Source organism: Tupaia chinensis, unplaced genomic scaffold (assembly GCF_000334495.1).
Source record: "Tupaia chinensis unplaced genomic scaffold, TupChi_1.0 Scaffold000685_1, whole genome shotgun sequence".
In the NCBI taxonomy this organism is placed as follows: domain Eukaryota; kingdom Metazoa; phylum Chordata; class Mammalia; order Scandentia; family Tupaiidae; genus Tupaia; species Tupaia belangeri.
The window spans coordinates 2313916-2325123 of NW_006160208.1; the positions used below are offsets into that span (position 1 = coordinate 2313916).

Here is an 11208-nt window from a genome sequence, read left to right on the forward strand (position 1 = left end):
TCCTAGCCCTGAAAAACACTCTGGGTATGTGTGTCCCAAATTCCAACAGGATAGAGGAAGGGAAGAGAAGAAATTTTAGCATGACTACTCCCCACTGGGGAGGTGCTATCTTCCTCTCAGTCTCTCTGTCTCTCTCAGTGAGTACATGTACCCTATGGCAATTAAAAATATATATATATATACACATACAAATTTTTAATTGACATAATAATTGCACATATTTATGGGGCACACAGATTTGTACATATTTATTTTTAGTGCATGAATGCAATGTGCTATGATCAAATCAATATAATTTGCATATATATATATATATATACATGCACACACACACAACACATCAAAGATGACAAAGGACTTTTTAAAGAATTATTTAATTTTATTTATTATTATTATTATTTTGCTTTCATTTGCTACAGGGCACACACACTCACCAGAGAGAGAGAGAGAGAGAGAGAGAAAGGGAAAGTAATAAAAGCAAGTCACCGGATCCTGGCCTCAAGACATGGTTGACTGAAGACAAAGGATTTTTAAGTCAACCTTGTGAAGTCAGTGATAAATTTCCTATTTTATTTATTTCTGAGGTTCAGATGAGAATTTTCTGCAATAGGGTAGGCCAGGACTCGAATTCTTAACCCAATGCTCTCTTTTTAATTTTTTTTTAAAGATTTAGTTATTTCTTTTACTTAATTTTATTTGTTACTATGATTTATTTTTAAATTTAACCAGAGAGAGACAAACAGAGAGAGAAAGGGAAAGTGAGAAAGTAAGCCGCCAGATTCAGGACTCAAACCGCAGTTGGCCATGTGGGAGTCCAGCACCTTAACCACTACACCACCTGCCAGCCCCAGCCTAATGCTCTTAGTCCCTAGGGTGCACCTTTTTCTAAAAGTACCATGATAGGTCCAGGGCTCGGGTGCACAAGGTGGCAAGATCCTCATCTGAGAAAAGTACATGCCTTGGCATTTCCAGTGTTGCTTTCTGTGACTCCTGTTTCACTTAGGGCGAAGACCCAGAACATTAGTTGGACCATTGGACCATCGGACCATCTTGGAGAAAAAAAAAGAGATAACAGTCTTAGTTAGCATCGTTGAAGAGACAGCCACAGGTCTTTGGTCAGGTCAGACACACAGTGTGAGGTAGTTTGAACTCTGAAAAAGCACAGGCATGACAATCACTTCTAGGGCAGAGCAGGAAGTGTGGGTTTACCATTCTGTATGTTCTGCCTACGGGCTTGGCTTCTGGGATATTGCTCAGTTTGTGAGTTGGAAATTCTTCAACCTGAACATGGCTAAAATTCAACCACGGACTTATCTAAGATGTGGGATCATACTGCACAGATACAAATTGCCATGGAAAAGGCTAGAAATGTCTCACAGTGAGTTGTTGGTTGCCTTGGTAACCTGACAGCCTTCTTAGATAAGGCTCTTTTTTTTTTTTTAACAGATGTAAACTATTTATTGAATATCTGTTAGCAAATACTGTTAAATACATTATCTTATGGCATATCGCTTTCAAGTTAAAACGTCAGAAACAAACACCAATATTTACAATTCTTTTTTAGGAGTGTTATATAATGACACACTGAGGTATAAATTCTTTTGGCTTATAATTCTTAAAAAAATGATAATAGCAAAAGTGATGCAAAATCGTCAGTGTGAGATTATGATTAAGCTACATTTTACAAAAATATGGTGTAAAATGGCAAGAATCCCATTCAACTCCCTGGATTAGATCCCTTCAGGAGAGACCGATAATTTATACAGTCGAACTTTAAAATTTACAGATAACGGCCGTCCAACACTACCGCTGGGAAGTACATCTCTTAACATAGACAACTTTCAGGCCACAGTTTTGAAGGTCTGAAGTATCAAGCCGGTTTGATGAATTAGTCGGTTGGCACTTACACAAACACATTTATCACCTTGCCATTTTAAAAATACATTTTCAGAGTATCACTGAAACTTTTGGAGTACTTTCCGAATTCTTTCTTTTGGTGTCCAAGTGCCCTATGATTCTGGTATTGATATTCTTGAGGACGATATTCACTGTAGCAAGAAGTTCTTTTATTGCACTAGGTGTATCCTTGATTGTCTGCAGAAACCTCACTCTGTCATCGATCTCATCCGGAGCTTACTGAGAATTTGTTTAAGTGCTCATGCCTTTTCATTCTGGCTCTGGTGGTTCAGTCATATACTCTTCTACAGCATCCGCTGCCATACGAAGAAGGGACTCTGGAGTTAACTTCTACACTTTTTTTCTCTAAAATCTTCATGATGATGTCTTGTGTGAGACCTGGATTTTCCTTTTCAGCCTTAATGAATGTGCTCTCAGCGTCTGAGCTGCAGACAGATTTACTCGTTCTAGCTCATTAAACACAGGATACATGCCTGCATAGAGGGGCATAGAAACCATGGAAGTGATCTCAGCTTCATTCTTCACCTCTGCCATTGTCATCCTCATTCAAAAGCCAACTACAGTAGAAAAAGCAGTGCTAAAATGCAGAGTAATCCTCATTCACTGCAGTGTACCTTCTGTGTGTGTGATATGAAAGAATGGGACACCACACACACCACACACACACTGACAGCAACTGAGGCACTGACTTCGCTTCCCACCTTTGGATCTCTCTTTAACTCCCGGATCAATTCGACTTGGATAAGGCTCTTAACAGTCAGGAGGCGAGGACACTAGGGCGGAGTGCAGGAGGAACATTGCATGTAAGGTCTTTTGCAAATTGCCACCTACCCGACAACGGAAACTATTGCCCCTTTTGCCCCATGATTTGTCTGCAATAGGTACCATGACACTTTCTACTTAGCAAGGCCCCTACAGAAAAGTCAGCAGTAAGTGAAAGCTGATTTTTATTTTACAGAAATCCATTGTTGTAAAGTCTGCTGTGATGTAAAATGGGAAGCACTACTTTTCATCTTTCCTCCTCCTCATTGGCTACCAAATGAGGCAACTGGAAATGTTCAATCAATTACGCAGTCACCCATAATATCTCTGGCATCAATAAGTCCTTTGAATTCATGATCTTATCAGTAATCTTACTGCTATTATCTTTTTACCAGGAAGATTTCGGTAATTGTAAACATAGTCATGGGCCACATAAAGACATTTCAGTTGATGAGGGACAGCATATACCATGGTGGTCTGCTATGATAATAATGGATTTAAACATTTCTTATTGCCAGGGCTGCTAGGTGGCATGAAAGTTAAGAGCGCTGGACTCCCGGGACCAGCAGTTGATGTAATAGCTATGTCGCTGGACTCCCATATAGTTGACCATGGTTCGAGTCTCAGACCCAGTGGCTTAAATGCATGCTGGGTGCGTGTGCGTGCGTGCCCAAGATCTCAAGAGGAGAAAGAAGGAGAAAGGATTGCGGTGTGGCCATTCCCCTGGGGGGTGATGTCTCGCTTTCTGTCTCTCTCTGTCTTTCTGGTGAGTGCATGTGCCCTATAGCAAACACCTCTCCCAAAACAAAAAGAGTGCTGGACTTTCACATGGTCGACCATGGTTTGAGTCCCAGACCTGACAGCTTGCTTTCTCGCTTTCCCTCTCTCGCTCTCACTCTATTCCTCTCCAGTCAAATTAAAATAATTAAATAAATAAGAAAAGTTAAATAATAATAAAAGACTTTCTTATTGCCTAGTACATTGTAGCCATCCTAATGTCATACTCAAAGCAACATTCATGTTGGTACCAAATCCATTGTATTGACAGTCATCTCAAAGTCTGAAAAATACAATTATGGGCAGGGTGTAACACTTGGTACCAATGATAAACAGCTGTTACTGGTTTATGTATTTACTATGATGTGCCTCTTATTATTTTAATGCACTCCTTGTATTTATTTTTTAAGTTTACTGTGAAACAGTATAGTGTTATGCCAGCAGCAGCCTCATCTATCCTGTGTCTATATCATCTCCTGACTGCATCGTTTCCTCCTGTGATTGATTTAATTCCGTGCTGTTTTATTCCTAGTGGCTTACCAGTGAGACCATATGCAGAGGTGGAAGACTGTGATAGTAATGATCCTGTCTCTGTGTGGGCCTACGCTACTGTGTATGTTTGTATTTAAGTTTTAACAACTTAAAAAGTTAAAAAAAAAAAATCAAGAAAAATTGGTCCAAGAGGTGGTTTGATGGTGAAGGCACTGGATCTTACACGGCTGACTCTGCGGTTCGAGTCCCATACCTGGTGGCCTAAAAAACATGTCACGTATGTGTGCATGTGTGCCCAAAATCCTTGGAGAAGAATGAAGAGGCTGTGGTGTGGCCATCCCCCTTGAAGGGTGATTTCTTAATTTCCCTCTCTCTGTCTATTTCTTTCCCTCTCTGGAGAGTGCATATACTGTATGGAAAAAAAAATATGGAGTAAAGATATAAAGAACAAAAATATTTTTGTACACCTAAATAATGTGTTTGTGCTTTAAGCTAATTATTATTACAAAATGGTCAAAAAGTTTTAAAAATTTTGAGTTTATAAAGTAAAAATGTTAGGGTAAGCTGAGACAAATTTATTACATAAGAAAAAAATTTTCTATAAATGTTGTATGGTCTAAGTGTACAGTGTTTTCTAAAGCCTGCAGTAGTATGCAGTAATGGCTTAGGCCTCCACATTCACTCACCACTCACTTTAACACTCATAACATCTTTAGTACTGCAAGTTCCATTCATGGTATGTGCCCTGTACAGGTGTGCCTTTATTTAGTTATTTATTTTTAATTTGCCATACAGCTCTTGTGCTTACCAGTGCGATAGAGGAGAGAGCACTCTCAATGGGTGTGGTCACATCACAATCCCTTCTCTTTCGTTTTTCCATCCTGTCAGGTATCGGGGCTTGCATGCACACATGCTGGTATGTTTTCAAGCCACTGAGTCCAGGACTCAAACTGCATGGTCACTTAGATGGGACCTGGCTCTTTTAATCACTAAGCTATTGGACGAATGACCATTTTTTATCTTTTATACCATAGTTTTGCTGTACCCTTCCTATGTCATAATACATAACACCATTGGTTACAAGTTCCTACAGCATTCAGCACAGTGACATGCTGTATAAGTTTGAAGCCTAGACTCTACCATAGAGCCCACATGTGTAGTGGGCTATACCTTCTAGGTTTATGTGGGAATACTACAGTGTCAGTGCAACAATGAAATCTCCCCAATGGCACACTGCTTAGACTATATCCTATCGCAAACAATGCCTGAGTATATTCTTTTTTTTTTTTTTTGAGTGTATCTTTCTAAGGTTAAGAACAAAACTAAACTGTAAATTCAAAATTCAAGGAGAAACGTAAAACACTTTTGCATTATCCATACCATTACTGACCTGACTTTTCCTCACAAAGTTCCTGGAAAGTGTGGAGCTCCTCAAAGACAAGGAGCTAGTACATAATTCATGTTTGTTTCATTAGAAGGGGGGCTTTGAACTTGGGGAGTGTAAGTATTGCTCAGGAAGCCTGGTTAAACACACATAGCAGGGCCCCACTCCCGGGAACTGCTGATTCAGGAGATCTGAGGTGATGCCAAGGAAACTGAATTTGTACCAAAGCCCAAGGTGGCTCTGGTACTGCAATCCACAGTCTACACTCCAGGGAGCACAGCCTAATGGCTAGCCATAGAAGTTAGTACATTGAGAAGATATATATTTGCTGAATGGATGAATGAATGGGTAGAAAATATCATCTACAATTGAGAAATAATCTTTGTAGAACCTGCTTAAAATATGGCAGGAGAACTATATTAAAAGAAGCTAATTTATAAAAGTTTCTTTTCCCCTAAAATATTATAGGTACTAAAGCATTATAGAATGTAGTAAGATGGGGGGGGAATCTTTTTCAAACTACTCTGATAGTCTGTGATTGTCAAGGTTTCTTTAATCGTTTGCTTGCGTGGAGAAGGTATCATACACTTTGTTTGGAAGCAGCCAACCAAAGTGTCTTCCAGTGAAGGTGGGTTCAGTGTGCTAAAGTCTCTGTTATGCAAGTTTGGGTGTGGGTGGAACTGCTCAGAACAAGAAAGAAAGAGAGATTGAACGCTGGCTTCAGCATTTTTCCTCCTCCTGCTTGTTCCCGGGCAGTGTCCAAGGTTCTCTGGCACTAGTGAATATCAAGTGAGTAATCCACCTCCAACATCCAGATATCTTGGTTCAGTCTTTACTCATAATTGGCACCATGACAAACAAACAAAATTCTTAGCAGTTTAGAACTGAAGTGGATCTTAGAGTTTAATTAAATTGGTTGAAATGACACTACTCAGTTTTGGAAAAGCCAGCCCTGAGCCAGGGTCTGTGGGTTCCTATTCCAGCATGTCATGACAGCATGCTGCTACTTGTTGTATGACCTTGAGAAGGTCATTTAATTTCTCCAGGCTTCAGACTCCTCATCTGTAAAATGAGTATAATTATCCACCTTAGAAGCATAGTGACCAGGAAAAAAATGCAGTTATGTAAGTAAAAGACACAGAATAGAAAAGAACAGGGTCTACTCTGAATGTTTGTGGCCCCGTAAAATTCATACGTTAAAATCCTTCCCCCCCATCCAATGTTGCCTTTGAGAGGTGATTAGGTCATAGGAGCAGAGCCCTCATGAATAGGATTAATGCCTTATAAAAAAGGGCCTACATGGACCCACCACCTTCTCCTTCAACTACGTGAGAACACAACTGGAGGCACTATCTGAACCAGAAAGCAGGCTCTCACCAGATGTCAAATCTGCCAGCACCTTTATCCTGGACTCCTAACCTTGAGAAATATGAGAAATAAATTTCTGCTGTTTTTAAGACACCACTTTACAATATTTTGCTATAGTAGTCAAACTGATTAAGAAAAACAGAAATATAGTCTGGAATGGGGTTATCATTTAATAAATGGTGGTGGCAGTGGTGGCTAATAGTATATTTAGCGATGTCATCTCTCTCTCCAGCCTTAGAAATCAGTATAAATTTGTCCACATCCATCTTAGTCTTTTTTACATTGCTAACAAAAATATCTGTGACAGAGTGAATTTAAGCGAAGAGGGGTTCATTCTCATTCAGTTCTGATGACTGGGAAGTCCAAAGGCATTACAAAATGGCAGAAGGTATATAGCATGACTGACAGAAGCATGGAGTTAGCTATAGACAGCTCTATTATAACAACCAGCTCTAATATTTTCTAATAAAATACTAATCTTTTCTCACTAGAGAACTAGAATTCAGTAGGTCTCAAAATTTATCATTAATAGATTCACAAGTGTTGGGACCAGGAGTGAGCGTAATGGCCATGTTGCTGAACTCCCATGTAGCTGAACGCGGTTCGAGTCTTGGACCCGATGGCTTAAACTCACGCGGGGCATGTGTGCATGTGTGCCCAAGATTCTGAGAGGAGAATGGAGGAGAAGGGATTGTGGCGTGGCCATCCTCCATGGGGAGTGATTTCTTGCTTTCTATCTCTCTGTCTCTGTCTTTCTGGTGAGCACGCGTGCCCTATAGCAAAAACCTCTCCAAAAAATATGTATATATATATTCACAAGTGTTGCCTCCAGGATGCAATTTCCAGAATCCAATCACTATCCACTAGGAATCACTATCTCTCAACATCAAATTCTAAAGCATGAAACTTTGGGGGGAAACCACCACCCAAATCATAGCACCATCCTACTGGGTTAAAAATAGTGATTTTTCTCCTGCTTTATTTTCTTTTCGTTTTAAATTTTCTTTTAAATTCCATGTGTGTTAGCCATACTTGGTTACTTTAAGCTTATTCATTTATTTCTTCTGAAGAGAGAGAGAGAAAAGGGGCCAGAGAGAGTTCCCCAACAGGGTTCAATCCCCCCTGATCTCAGCCGCCTAGATCACAGCGACCACATGCACCCAGTGGGATCAGGAGCATCCCGGGTCACAAACCTGGGACATTTCTCCTGCGGTTCAGTTGTGCTGCTGCTCACTATCACCTGACCCCTGTTCTTGATTATTACCATTTTTTTTTTAATCCTAAGGAAAAACTACTTGAAGACACCAATCCAAAGCTAACCAGAAATGGAGATAAGAAAAAATGTAAAATCCAACTTTCGATCCATGTTGAACTTGACTAATAAATGGGAGGTTTCCTTTCACGATACTTCGTTTTCCTCTTGCAGATTATTCTGTTCTTTAGTGCCTCCAGGAAGCGCTCTCTTTGTGGTTTCCTCACCATAAAGTGTGTTGAGAAAGTCATACATCTTTTCAGGTCAATATTTGATATCTGCAGGCTCTGCCTCTCCATATGTCTTTCCATAGTCCCTTTAAAAAAACTCTGAGGAGCCCAGACTTGTCCCATGCAGATCATGGTTTGCTCCACCTGTGGTTAGTCAGGTGACTTAAGCAAATTCACTGTGGGTACCTGTTATTGAAGTATCCTGGGAAAAATGCTAATGTGTTTTGTACTATCTTATCTCCTATGTCATGATGATTTAAAACTAATATGCTTATAGCTTTCTATGGCTTTCCCTTTAAGAGATGGAATTTAAATCCTCTCTTCTTGAGCCTGGGCTAGGCTTAGCGATTCACCTCTCGCACTCAGAATGTAGCACTGATCTGCCCCTCTACTAATTGTTCCCTCTTCATTGACCCCATTTCTCTGTAGCAACTCATTGTCTCCCCCCTTTCTCTCATACGAGATCTCCAACCTGTCAGCAAATCTTGTCAGTTCTACTTTTAAAATATATGCACAAACATTTCCCACCATTAAGCCCCAGCCCCCATTCACTCTCACCTGAACTTTGCAATAGCATCTGACTGGTCTCATTCCCACTCTGGCCTCCTACAGTCTGCCCCTGACATAGTCAGAGTGATCCCTCGTTTGAGTAAAGTTAGGTCACATCTGCGCCAAGTAAAGCCTGGTGGGCTGGTTCCTCGCTACCTCTTTTGCCCGCTCCTACTCTCTCATGTGCCTGCTCCGTAGTTGCCCTACGTGCTGATCCTCAAACATGCCGCTTACGCTCCTGCTTCAGTCTTGGCGCTTGTGCTTCCTTTCTCCTAGAACCCTTTCATCAGAGATACCCTGACAGCCCCGCTTCCTCTTCAGATCTTTGTTTTCCTCAGAGGGAAAGGTGTTTCCTTAGCATCATATTCTAAGTGTTACACTCATCCTTCATTGCTGTTTTTCTTACGGCATTTTTTCCTTTAGCATCCTCGGTTTCCTTTTTATTTAATCAAAGACTGGTGGATAAACATAAATACAGCTCAATTACTTCAAATCAAAGAAACCTGCAGTCAGCAATGAACTGCATACCGCTTTTACTTCCTTTGCTCAAAATAAATAAATAAATTTATTTAAACACACAGACTTAGACTCTCACCAGCACACACTCTCCCGTGACAAATGATTCAGACATTAACAGAGGATGAAAAGAAACTATAAAGCTAACATATGTATATCTGTTGTTAATGAAGAAAACAGAAGCAGCCTTAATGATTCAGATACATTCTGTTACTGATAGCTAGTTGTATCCTAAGGGCATCATCAAAAGAGAAATAAGAAAAGCTATATAAACATCACAATGAGAAAATAAACTGCAAGATTAATGCATGCATATTTAATACTGGAAAAATCACAGCCTTCCAAAATTTCTTGATGTTTGTTATAGAAGCCCTCTGCACTCAACTAAGATTAAAATGAGCTTAAAAGGATAATACTTGTAAAGTTTAAGTCTTTCCAGCTACAGAAACTACAATGGAAATAAATGTTCAGAATCATTTTAAAAACAAAAACATATTCTTCTGATGACTTGTATGATTAAAAGGTCTATGCAAGGTAAATTGTTCTACATTCCCAAAGACTAGAGGAAAAAAATCCTCAAGTCAATTTTTAGTTTGCAGATGGTCAAAGGATTTTGTATTCCAGCAGGAGTTCAAATCTTCTGGATCTTTTTACCAACAACGACTGGATTTTCTTTACTGATTTTCTCGGGAGCATCAGCTTTGTAATTGTCAGGGCAATTGTGCACATTTGAGTAACGGTGTACACCACAGTAAACATGCCCACACTGGCATTCAAACCCAGTAAGTCACACTTTTTTCCTGCACATGAAACAGGTATTCCTCCTTTGTTCTGGTTTTTCAAGATGCTTGCTTTGCTCTTCAGATGGCAGCTGTGTCCTGTCTGATACTGAAGCTCGCAGATCTTCTGTCTTGGGTACTGCTTTGTCTACAGATCTTTTGTTTCAGGTACTGCTGGGGGACGATGCTACAGATCCTGATAAAAGTCACTGCTTTGATACAGGGCTTGGCTGCAAAGATGAAGATGTAGAGCCTCATGCTGACTGAGCTTCTGGAATGCTGCCATCTGAGCACTAAACTGGAAAAGATGCAGACGGAAGTTGCAGGTGGGCTTTTTCTGCCGGCGCTACTATTCTGGCTTTGAAGATGTTCTTTACGGCATACCGAACACATGCCATTTGCATGGCATTTCTGTAAAATACACAGCCGGTGGAACAAAGCACAGGCACTTGACTGTGGTGAGTTTCTTGAGCCATGTTCCTCTGTTGCACACCAACAAAACCTCCAGAATTTTCTGTTTGCCATAGCATTTTATTGTAGCTAAACATACAGGACGTAAATTGTACAATGTTAACCATTTTTTAACACGGTATTGGGTACATGCAGTGTTGTGCAACCATCACCTCTATTTCCAGAACTTTTTCATCAACCCAAACAAGCTCTGACCTTCATCACTATTTTCATGGCCACCTAGGCATGTCTTTGGTGAGGGAGAGATTCTTGCCCCAGGGCTATGGGGATGGCCAGACACATGACTATGTGACACTATGGAGGAGTCCGACCCGGTGAGGCCCCAGGATCTGTCTGAGCCCCCTGACCTTTGAGCTCTGCTTCCGGTCGGATCAACACGTTGGCAAGGCTACTGTTGTGTGCCCCCTGACCTTGGAACAAAGCTTGGGTCAATTAGCATGTCAGCAAGGCTGTTTGCTATTTGCTCCAGAAACTGGCAGCCTTACTGGGAAGCGACCCCCCTCTGGCTCCCCAATATATTACTATTAAAGAATTACATAGCTCTCCTATACATCCTGAGTGTAGGATAAAATCTTCCAGGAAGTCCCCCGACCGCTCCCCTTTGCTCTGATCACTTACTATTAATTACAATGCTTTATCTCCATGGTCACAATAGAGGGTGGGCTGAAGTTCTTTCTAGGCAGAAGTAATCTTGACCTTTGGAAGGCCCTT

The 11208-nt window shown here is 40.6% G+C and overlaps 2 pseudogenes; both read right to left on the bottom strand.

Annotated features, from left to right (window-relative positions):
- Nucleotides 1-1150: 1150 nt before the first annotated feature.
- On the bottom strand, nucleotides 1151-2537 carry LOC102476822 (programmed cell death protein 10 pseudogene; annotated as a pseudogene).
- Nucleotides 2538-8523: 5986 nt separating this feature from the next.
- LOC114010023 (AN1-type zinc finger protein 6 pseudogene) lies at nucleotides 8524-10864 on the bottom strand (annotated as a pseudogene).
- Between the last annotated feature and the right edge of the window lie 344 nt (nucleotides 10865-11208).